The sequence below is a fragment of the Pongo pygmaeus genome, chromosome 13 (genome assembly GCF_028885625.2).
Source record: "Pongo pygmaeus isolate AG05252 chromosome 13, NHGRI_mPonPyg2-v2.0_pri, whole genome shotgun sequence".
NCBI classification, from domain to species: domain Eukaryota; kingdom Metazoa; phylum Chordata; class Mammalia; order Primates; family Hominidae; genus Pongo; species Pongo pygmaeus.
The window spans coordinates 113,194,879-113,206,066 of NC_072386.2; positions in this window are offsets into that span (position 1 = coordinate 113,194,879).

Below are 11,188 nucleotides of genomic sequence, written 5' to 3' on the forward strand. Positions count from 1 at the left end.
AGGATTTTTGTATCGATGTTCATCAGGGATATTGGCCTGAAGTGTTCTTTTTTTTTATTGTGTCTCTGCCAGGTTTTGGTATCAGGATGATGCTGGCCTTATAAAATGAGTTAGGGAGGAGTCCGTCCTTTTCAATTGTTTGGAATAGTTTCAGAGGGAATGGTATCAGCTCCTCTTTGTACCTCTGGTAGAATTCAGCTATGAATCTGTCTGGTGCTGGGGTTTTTTTGGTTGGTAGGCTATTAATTACTACCTTAATTTCAGAATTTGTTTTTGATCTATTCAGGGCTTTAACTTCTTCCTGGTTTCATCCTGGGAGGGTGTATGTGTTCAGGAATTTATCCATTTCTTTTAGATTTTCTAGTTTATTGGCTAGAGGTGTTTATAGTATCCTCTGATGGTAGTTTGTATTTCTGTGGGGTCAGTGGTGATATCCCATTTATCATTTTTTATTGTGTCTGTTTGATTCTTCCCTCTTATCTTCTTTATTAGTCTAGCTAGCAGTCTATTTTGCTAATTTTAAAAAAACAGCTTCTGGATTCATTGATTTTTTTTTGGAGGGTTTTTTGTATTTTTATCTCCTTCAATTCTGCTCTGATCTTAGTTATTTCTTGTCTTCTGCTAGCTTTTGGATTAGTTTGCTTTTGCCTCTCTAGCATTTTTAATTGTGATGTTAGAATGTCAATTTTAGATCTTTCCTGCTTTCTCTTGGGGGCATTTAGTGCTATAAATTTCCCTCTTGACACTGCTTTAGCTGTGTCCCAGAGATTCTTGTACGTTGTCTCTTTGTTTTAATTGGATTCAAAGAACTTCTTGATTTCTGCCTTAATTTCATTATTTACCCAGTAGTCTTTCAGGAGTAGGTTGTTCAGTTTCCATGTAGTTGTGTGTTTTTGAGTGTTTTTTAATCTTGAGTTCTAATTTGATTTCACTGTGGTCTGAGAGACTGTTATTATTTCAGTTCTTTTGCATTTGCTGGGGAGTTTTTTGCTTCCAATGATGTGGTCAATTTTAGAATAAGTGCCATGTGGCACTGAGAAGAATGTACATTCTGTTGATTTGGGGCGGAGAGTTCTGTTGATGTTTATTAGGTCTACTTGATCCAGAGCTGAGTTCAAGTCCTGAATATTCTTGTTAATTTTCTGTCTCATTGATCAGTCTAATATTGACAGTGGGGTGTTAAAGTCTCCCACTATTATTGTGTAGGTGTCTAAGTCTCTTTGTATGTCTCTAAGAACTTGCTTTATGAGTCTGGGTGCTCCTGTATTGGGTGCATATATATTTAAGATAGTTAGCTCTTCCTGTTGCATTGTTCCCTTTACCATTATATAATGCCCTTGTTTGTCTTTTTTTATTTTTATTGGTTTAAAGTCTGTTTTGTCAGAGACTAGGATCACAACCCCTCTTTTTTTTGCTTTCCATTTGCTTGGTAAATTTTCTCCTGTCCTTTTATTTTGAGCCTATTTGTTTCTTTGCACGTGAGATGGATCTCCTGAATATAGCACACCGATAGGTCTTGACTCTTTATCCAATTTTCCAGTCTGTGTCTTAATCAGGGCATTTAGCCCATTTACATTTAAGGTTAATATTGCTATGTGTGAATTTGATCCTGTCATCATGATGCTAGCTGGTTATTTTGCACACTAATTGATGCAATTTCTTCATAGTATCATTGGTCTTTATATTTTGGTGTTTTTGCAGTGGCTGGTACCGGTTTTTCCTTTCCACATTTAGTGCTTCCTTCAGGAGCTGTCGCAAGGCAGGCCTGGTGGTGACAAAATCCCTCAGCATTTGTTTGTCTGGAAAGGATTTTATTTCTCATTTACTTATGAAGCTTAGTTTGGCTGGATATGAAATTCTGGGTTGAAAATTCTTTTCTTTAAGAATGTTGAATATTGACCCCCATTCTCTTCTGGCTTGTAGAGTTTCTGCTGAGAGATCCTCTCGTAGTCTGATGGGCTTCCCTTTGTAGGTGACCAGGCCTTTCTGTCTGGCTGCCCTTAATATTTTTTCCTTCACTTCGACCTTGGAGAATTTGATGATTATGTGTCTTGGGGTTGATCTTCTCATGGAGTATCTTACTGGGGTTCTCTGTATTTCCTGAATTTGATTGTTGGTCTGTCTTGGCTAGGTTGGGGAATTCTCCTAGATAATATCCTGAAGTGTGTTTTCCATCTTGGTTCCATTCTTCCCATCTCTTTCAGGTGTTCCAATCAATCATAGGTTCTGCCTTTTTACATAGTCCCATATTTCTCAGAGGTTTTGTTCATCCCTTTTCATTCTTTTTCCTTTAATCTTGTCTGCCTGCCTTATTTCAGCACGATGGTCTTCAAACTCTGATATTCTTTCTTCCGTTTGATCGATTTAGCTATTGATACTTGCGTATGCTTCATGAAGTTCTTGATGGAGCTGTGTTTTTCAGCTCCATCACATCATTTATGTTCCATTCCATCATTTATATTCCTGGTTGTCCTAGTTAGCAGCTCCTGTAAGCCTTTATCAAGGTCCTTAGCTTCTTTGCATTGGGTTAGAACATGCCCCTTTAGCTCAGCAAGGTTTGTTATTACCCACCTTCTGAAGCCTGCCTCTGTCAGTTCATCTATTTCATCCTCCATCCAGTTCTGCGCCCTTGCTGGAGAGGTGTTGCAATCATTTGGAGGAGAAAAGGCACTCTGGCCTTTTGGATTTTCAGCGTTTTTTTCATTGATTCTTTCTCATCTTCATGAGTTTGTCTAGTTTCCATCTTTGAGGCTGCTGACCCTTGGATGAGGTTTTTGTGGGGACGTTTTTTGTTGATGCTGTTGTTGTTTTGTGTTTGTTTTTCTTTCAGTGGTCAGGTTTGTTTTTCTTTCAGTGGTCAGGTCCCTCTTCTGTAGGGCTGCTGTGGTTTGCTGGGGGTTCACTTCAGGCCTTATTCATCTGGTTCGCTCCTGCACCTGGAGATGTCACTGGGGGAGGCTGGACAACAGTAAAGATGGGTGCCTGCTCCTTCCACTGGGATCTCTGACCTTGAGGGGCACCGACCTAATGCCAGCAGGAATGCTTCTGTATAAAGTGTCTAACAACCCCTGTTGCAGGGTCTCACCCAGTTGGTGGCACTGGGAGCAGGACCCATTTAATGAAGCACTTTGGCTGTCCCTTGGTGGAGGGGGTATGCTGTGCTGGAGGGAAACTTACTTGTCTGGGCTGCCCAGATTCCTCAGAACTAGCAGGAGGAAAAACTAAGTCTGCTGGTCCGTGGAGACTATGGCCACCCCTTCCACTATGGGCTCAGGCCCAGAGAGATCAGAGTTCTGTCCCTGAGCCCCTGGCGGGAGTTGTTGGAGTTCCCGCAAGGAGGCCCTACCAGTGAGGAGGGATGGGTTAGGGTCTCGCCTGAAGAGGCACTCTGGCTGCAGTCTGCCACAGCCGGTGTGTTTGGCTGTGGGGAATATTTCTTGCCACCAAGTCTCCCTGGCTCAGCAGGGGAAAATAGTGACCTGGAGCTATAGAGATGGCTGTCGCCCTTCCCCCGCCATGGGAGCTTAGTGTATTAGGCAGCTAGCAGTCCCAGTGTTGGCTGCTGCACCTCCCGCAGGGAGCTCAGACAGCTTAGGCAGCAGGCAGTCACAGCTGTGGTGATGGCTGCAACTCCTCCCAGGAAGTCAGGCTTAAGCAGATTCTAGCTGAGTGGTTATTGAGAATCTGCATAGCTCCGTGGTTGGGACCCTAGGCCCTGGTGCCAGGGGCTCTCGAGTGGGATCTTCTGATCTGTGGGTTGCACAGTTCTGTGGAAAAAGCACGGTTTCCCAGGCTGGGTAGCACGCTCACTCACCACCTCCCTTGGCTGGCGAGCGGGGACTCCCCTGCCCTGTGTGGCTCTGAGGTGGGCTGGCACACCACACTGCACTTCCTTCCTCTCTGTGGGTCATACCAACTGCCTAGTCAGTCCTGGTGACAGCACCTGGATACCTTGGTTGCCGGTGCAGGGTTCGCATGCTGTTTTGGTTGTTTTCTGAATTCAACTTTTTAAAAATTCCACCAATAAGTGAGAATATGGGTATTGGTCCTTCTGTGCCTAGCTTATTTTATTTAACATAATGTCGACTAGGTTCATCCATGCTGCCACAAAAGAATAAAAATGATTTTATTCTTTTTATGGCTGCATGGTGTTCCATTGTGCACATATAGCACTTTAAAAAATCCATGTATCCACTGATGGACATTTTGGTTGATTCCATATCTTGGCTGTTGTGAATAGTGCTGTAATAAACTTGAGGGTGCAGATGACTCTTTGACATACTTATTTCTTTTCCTTTGGATATATAACCAGTAGTGGGACTACTGGATCATATGGTAGTTACATTTTAATTTTTTGAGGAATCTTGACACTGTTGACCATAATGGATGTACTAATTTATATTCTCACCAACAGTGTATAAATGCTTCCCTTTCTCCACATCCTCACTAGCATTTGTTTTTTTTTTTTTTTTTTGTCTCTTTGATAATAGCCATTCTAACTCGGTTGAGGTGATATCTCATTGTGGTTTTAAAAAGTTTGTTTTTATTTTTAAATTTTGTGGATACATCATAGTATATTTAACAATAATTTATTGTATATTTCATTGTGATTTTGATTTGCATTTCCCTAATGATTAATGATATTGAGCATTTTTCCATATACTTGTTGACCATATGGGTGTCTTCTTTTAAGAAATATCTATTTAGGTATTTTCTCCATTTTAAAAATCATTTATTTGTTTTTTTGTTGTTATTGAGACATTTGAGTTTCTTATATATTCTACATATTAACCTCTTGACAGATGCATAGTTCGCAAATATTTTCTCCCATCCTGTAGGCTGTCTCTTTGCTCTGTTGATTGTTTCCTCTGCTGTGCAGATGCAATTTAGTTTTATGTAAATCCATTTGTCTATTTTTGCTTTTGTTGTCTGTGCTTTTAAGGTCTTATCCAATTAATCTTTAGCCAGATCAATGTCATAAAGCATTTCCCCTATGGCTTTGTCTAGTACTTTCATAGTTTCAGGTCTTACAGTCAAGCTGTTAATTTCTTTTGAGCTGAGTTTTGTATGTGGTAAGAGATAGAGATCTAGTTATTCTTTTGCATACACATACTCAGTTTTTCTAACATCTTATATTGAAGAAACTGTACTTTTCCCAATGTGTATTCTTCACACCTTTGTCAAAAATCAGTTGGCTATAGATAGATACATGATTTATTTTTGGGTTGTCTATTCTGTTTCATTATCCATATGTCTGTATTTATGACCATGCTGTTTCAGTTACTATAGCTTTATAGTATGTTTTGAAGTCAGGTAGTGTGATGCCTCCCATCATTTCCCAAGGTAACTGTGCGTTGGGGAAAGGGAAATGATCTGATCTTTTGAGGACTACTGGACACTGGCTGTCAACTGATGTTGATTCCAGGAGACCTGAAACATCACTGTTGCCTTCCAGTTAGAGTAGGCAATTATGGGGGTCATATGATTAATGAAATTTTAGCTCAGATCCAACTTACGGTGTGTCCACTAGATCCCAAAACCCATCTTGTGGTTATTTCCTCAATTCTAACTGTGGTTATGTCCCCAGCACAACTGTGGTTATTTCTCCATTTCTAATATGCATAATTAGAATAGACATACTTAGCACCTGGTAGAATCCCCACATTTGTTTCCTAACTTGTGGAGTGGGGGGTATTATGATGGGAAAGGCCAAATGGAAGCCAATTAGGGCTTCCTCTACCTAGGGAAATAGTAAATGAAAAGTAGTGTTGTATCATTGGAGAAATTGCAGAGATTCGTGCCACCATCAAGGACATAAAAGATGCAGGGGTGGTGATCCCCACCACATCCCTGCTCAACTTTCCTATTTGGCCTGTGCAGAAGATAGACGGATCCTGGAGAATGACACTGGATTATCATAAGCTTCACCAAGCAGTGACTCCAATTGCAGCTGCGGTACCAGATGTGGTTTCACTGCTTGAGCAATTTAACATTTCCTGGTACCTGGTGTGTAGCTATTGATCTGGCAAATGACTTTTTCTCCATCCTTGTCTATAATGCCCATCAGAATCAGCTTGCTTTCAGCTGGCAGGGCCAGCAGTACACCTTAACTGTCATACCTCAGGAGTATATCAATTCTGCAGCCCCATGTCATAATCAAGTTCACAGAATTCTCAATCACTTGTCCTTCTCCACAAGATGCCACACTGGTCCATTATATTGATAACATTGTGCCAATTAGACCTAGTAAGTGAGTCTGATCTCATTGGTAGAACATTTGTGTGTCAAAAAGTACAAATAAATCTGGCTAAAATTCAAGGGACTTATACTTCCTCAGTGAAATTTATAGAGGTTCAGTGGTGTGAGACCTGTCCAGATAGCCCTTTTAAGGTGAAGGATCGGTGTCTGGCCCCTCTTACACCCAAGAGAGAGGCACTATGCCTAGTGCATCTATTTGGATTTTGGAGGAAACACATTCTGAGTGATCAGGGATTTGGAAGCAACATGATTGGAAAATTGATGACAAAGATATTTGGGGAAGAGGAATGTGAATAGACCTCTATGAATGGGCAAAGATATGAAGATATCTGTGTCCCATGTAAATACTCACCAAAGCATGACCTCAGAAGGGGAGGTTTTAATAAGTAGATAGGATGACCCATTTTGTGGATACCATTGAGTCTCTTTCCCCAGCCACCACTGTCATCGCCCAATGGGCTCATGAACAAAATGGCCATGGGGGCAGGGATGGAGGTTATGTATGGGTTCAGCAGCATGTACTCCCACTAGCCAGGGCTGACCTGGCCACTGCCACCTTTGAGTGCCCAGTCTTCCAGCAGCAGAGACCAACGCTGAGCCCCCCAATGGCACCATTCCCAAGGGTGATTAGCCAATTACTTGGTGGTATGTTGATTACATTAGTCTGCTTCTGTCATAGAAGAAATAGCACTTCGTCTTTACTGGACTAGGCATTTACTCTGGATATGGATTTGCCATCCCTGAATGCAATGCTTCTGCCAAAACTACCATATGTGGACTTGTGGAATGCCTTATTCACCATCATTATATTCCATACAGCATTGCTTCTACCAAGGAACTCACTTTGCAGCCAAAGAAGTACAGCAATGGGCTCCTGCTCATGGAATTCGCTGGTCTTACCATGTTCCCCATCATCCTGAAGCAGCTGGCTTGATATAATGGTGGAATGTCCTTTTGAAATCACAGCTACAGTGCCAGCTAGGTGACAATACTTTGCAGGGATGGGGCAAAGTTCTTCAGAAGGCTGTATATGTTTTGAATCAGCTTCCAATATATGGTACTGTTTTTCCCATAGCCAAGATTCATGGGTCCAGAAATCAAGGGGGTGGAAATAGTAGTGGCACCACTGACCATCACCCCTAGTGATCCACTAGCAACATTTTTGCTTCCTGTTCCTACGATATTATGTCCTGCTGGACTGACTTGCAGAAGGAGGAGTGCTTCTACCAGAAGACACAATAATTCCATTGAACTGGATATTAAGACTGCCACCCAGCCACTTTGGGTTCCTCATGTCTCTGAGTCAACATGGTAGGAAGGGAGTTATGGTGTGGCTGGGGTGATTGATTTGGATTACCAAGGGGAAATTGGACCACTACTCAACAATGAAGGTAAGGAAGAGTATGTCTGGAATACAGGAGATCACTTAGACTGTCTCTTACTATTACCATGCCCAGTGATTAAGGTCAGTAGGAAACTATAACGAGTCAATCCAGCTAGGACTATGAATGGCCTAGACTCTTCAGAAATAATAGTTTGGGTCACTCTGCCAGGTAAAGAACCATCCCCAGCTACAGTGCTTGCTGTAAGACAAAGGGAATACTGAATGGATAGTAGAAGAAGGTAGTTATAAGTACAAGCTGTGACCATGTGGCCAGTTACAGAAATGAGGACTGTAATTGTTATGAGTATTCCCTATTTTGCCAAGAATAGTTTGTATATACACATATATTAAGCAAATATCTTTGTTTTCTTTTCTCTTTTATTCCTTTGTCACACAACATAGGCTTTATTGACTTCATATCAGTATTTAAGTATTGCTAATTTTATATCTCAGTATTTAAGAGATACCAGAAGAAAAGTAAATACCACTCAAGAATTCTACCTTTTTGGGGAATGAGATTAGTGTGCTTTTGGTTGTATATATAATAGCTGTATTACATTAGGTGGAATCATGACCTTGTTATTGTTTTTATTTGGAGATTAAGTATGGTTTAAGGAGACACAATCTTGCCAAGGTGACAAGGGTGGATTTTTGGTGGTTAATATTATATGTCAACTTGACTGGAATGAGGGATGCCTAGTGATATGGTTTGGCTGTGTCCCCACCCAAATCTCATCTTGAATTGTAGTTCCCATAATCCCCACGTGTTGTGGGAGGGACCTGATGGGAGGTAATTGAATCATGGGAGTGGTTACCTCCATGCTGTTCTCATGATAGTGCATGAATTCTCACAAGATCTGATGATTTTATAAGGGGCTTTTTCCCACTTTTACTCTGCACTTCTCTTTGCTGCCGCGATGAAGAAGGACGTGTTTGCTTCTCCTTCTGCCATGATTGTAAGTTTCCTGGGGCCTCCCCAGCCATGCTGAATTGTGAGTTAATTAAATCTCTTTCCCACATAAATTACCCAGTCTCAGGTATGTCTTTATTAACAGCATGAGAACAGGCTAACACACCTAGAAAGCTAGTGAAGCATTTTTTTTCTGGGTGTGTCTGTGAGGTTGTTTCCAGATGAGATTGACATATGAGACAGCAAACTGAAAGAAGACTCACTCTCAATATGGGTGGACACCATCCAATCAGCTGGGGGAACAGCTAGGATAAAGCAATTAGAATAAGGGGGATATTCAGCTTACTCTTTTTTTTAAATTTAACTTTTATTTTAAGTTCAGGGATACAGGTGCAGGTTTGTTTCATAGGTAAACTTGTATAACAGGGATTTGTTGTACAGATTATTTTGTCACCCAGGTATTAAGCCTGGTACCCATTATTTTTCCTGATGCTCTCCATCCTCCCACCCACCACCCTCCGATAGGCCCCAGTGTCTGCTGTTCCTCTGTATGTGTCTATGTGTTCTCATCATTTAGCTCCCACTTACAAGTGAGAACATGTGGTATTTGGTTTTCTGTTCCTGTGTTAGTTTGCTAAGGATAATGGCTTCCAGCTCAATCCTTGTTCCTTAAAAGAACATAATCTCATTCTTTTTTATGGCTGCATAGTATTCCATGATGTATATGTACCACATTTTCTTTATCCAGTCTACCATTTATGGGCATTTAGGTTGATTCCATGTCTTTGCTATAGTGAATTGTGCTGCAATGAACATATGCATGCATGTTTTTTTGTAAGAGAATGATTTACATTCCTTTGGGTATATACCCAGTAATGGGATTGCTGGGTCAAATGGTATTTCTGTTTTTAGGTCTTCGAGAAATCACCACACTGTTTTCCACAGTGGTTGAACTAATTTACATTCCCACCAACAGTGTATAAGCTTTCCTTTTTCTCTACAACCTCACCAGCATCTGTTATTTTTTGACTTTCAAATAACAGCCATTTTGACTGGTGTGAGATGGTGTCTCATTATGATTTTGATTTGCATTTCTCTAATGATCAGTGATGTTGAGCTTCTTTTCATATGCTTGTTGGCTGCACGTATGTCTTCTTTTGAAAAGTGTTCATGTCCTTTGCCCACTTTTTAATGGGGTTGTTTGGGTTTTTTCATGTAAATTTGGTTAAGTTTCTTACAGATGCTGGATATTAGATTTTTGTCAGATGCAGTTTGCAAAAATTTTCTCTCAGTCTGTAGGTTGTCTGTTTACTCTGTTGATAATTTCTTTTGCTGTGCAGAAGCTGAAAAAAAAAGCAATGGGGAAAGGACGGCCTATTCAATAAATGGTTCTGGGATAACTGGCTAGCCGTATGCAGAAGATTGAAACTGGACCCCTTCCTTACACCATATACAAAAATTAACTCAAGATGGATTTAAGACTTAAATTTTAATCCCAAAACTATAAAAACCCTGGAAGACAACCTAGGCAATACCGTTCTGGACATAGGAACAGGCAAATATTTCATAATGAAGACACCAAAAGCAATGACAAGAAAAGCAAAAATTGACAAATGGGATCTAATTACACTAAAGAGTTTCTGCTTAGCTTACTCTTGCTTCCCCTCTCTCTTCCTTTTAGAGTAGATGTATTTTAATCCTCTTGCTCTTGCACCAGACTTCAGGTTCTTTGGCTTTTGAACTCTGAGAATTGCATCAGCCTCCTCCTGAGGTTCTCAGGTCTTTGGCTCCAGACCAGAGTCTATGTTGTCAGCCTCCCTAGTTCTGCGGCTCTAGGATTTGGACTGAGCCATGCTACCAGCTTCTCTGGGCACCATGCTACCAACCTCTCTGGGAACCACACTACTGGCTTCTCTGGTCCTCCAATTTGCAGATGGCCTATTGTGGGACTTAACCTTTGTGATCATGTGAGCCAGTTTCCCCTAAGTTTTCTATTACATATATCCTATTTGTTCTGACCCTCCAGAGAACCCTGACTAATACAATTGTATTAATGTGAAATATCAGGTTTATTTATTTGTGTATGTTGAAACATTCTTGCATCCCTGGGATGAATCCCACTTGATTACAGTAAATTATCTTTTTTATGTGATCTTGAATTCAATTTGCTAATATTTTGTTCAGGATTTTTGTGTCCATGTTCATCAGGGATATTGGCCCACAAATGCGTGTACGTGTGTGTCTATGTGTGTGTGTGTCTGTGTGTTTTTGTCTCGTTTTGGCATCAGGGTAATGCTGGCCTCAAATAATGAGTTTGGAAGAATTTTCTCTTTTTCAATTTTTTGAAATAGTTTGTGACTAATTGGTATTAGTTCTTTTTTAAATGTTTGATAGAATCCAGCAGTGATGCCATCAGGTCCTGGGCGTTTCTTTTATATTAGATGTCTTATTGCTGATTCAATATTTTTACTCTACTCAATATTTTACTACCTGTTTAGGCATGTACCCAAGAATTTATCCATTTCTTCTAGGTTTTCCAATTTGTTGTCAAGCAGTTGTTCATAATAGTCTCTTATTATTCTTTTTATTTCTGTAGTATCACTGGCAATTTTCCTTTTTTGTCTGATTTTATTTGA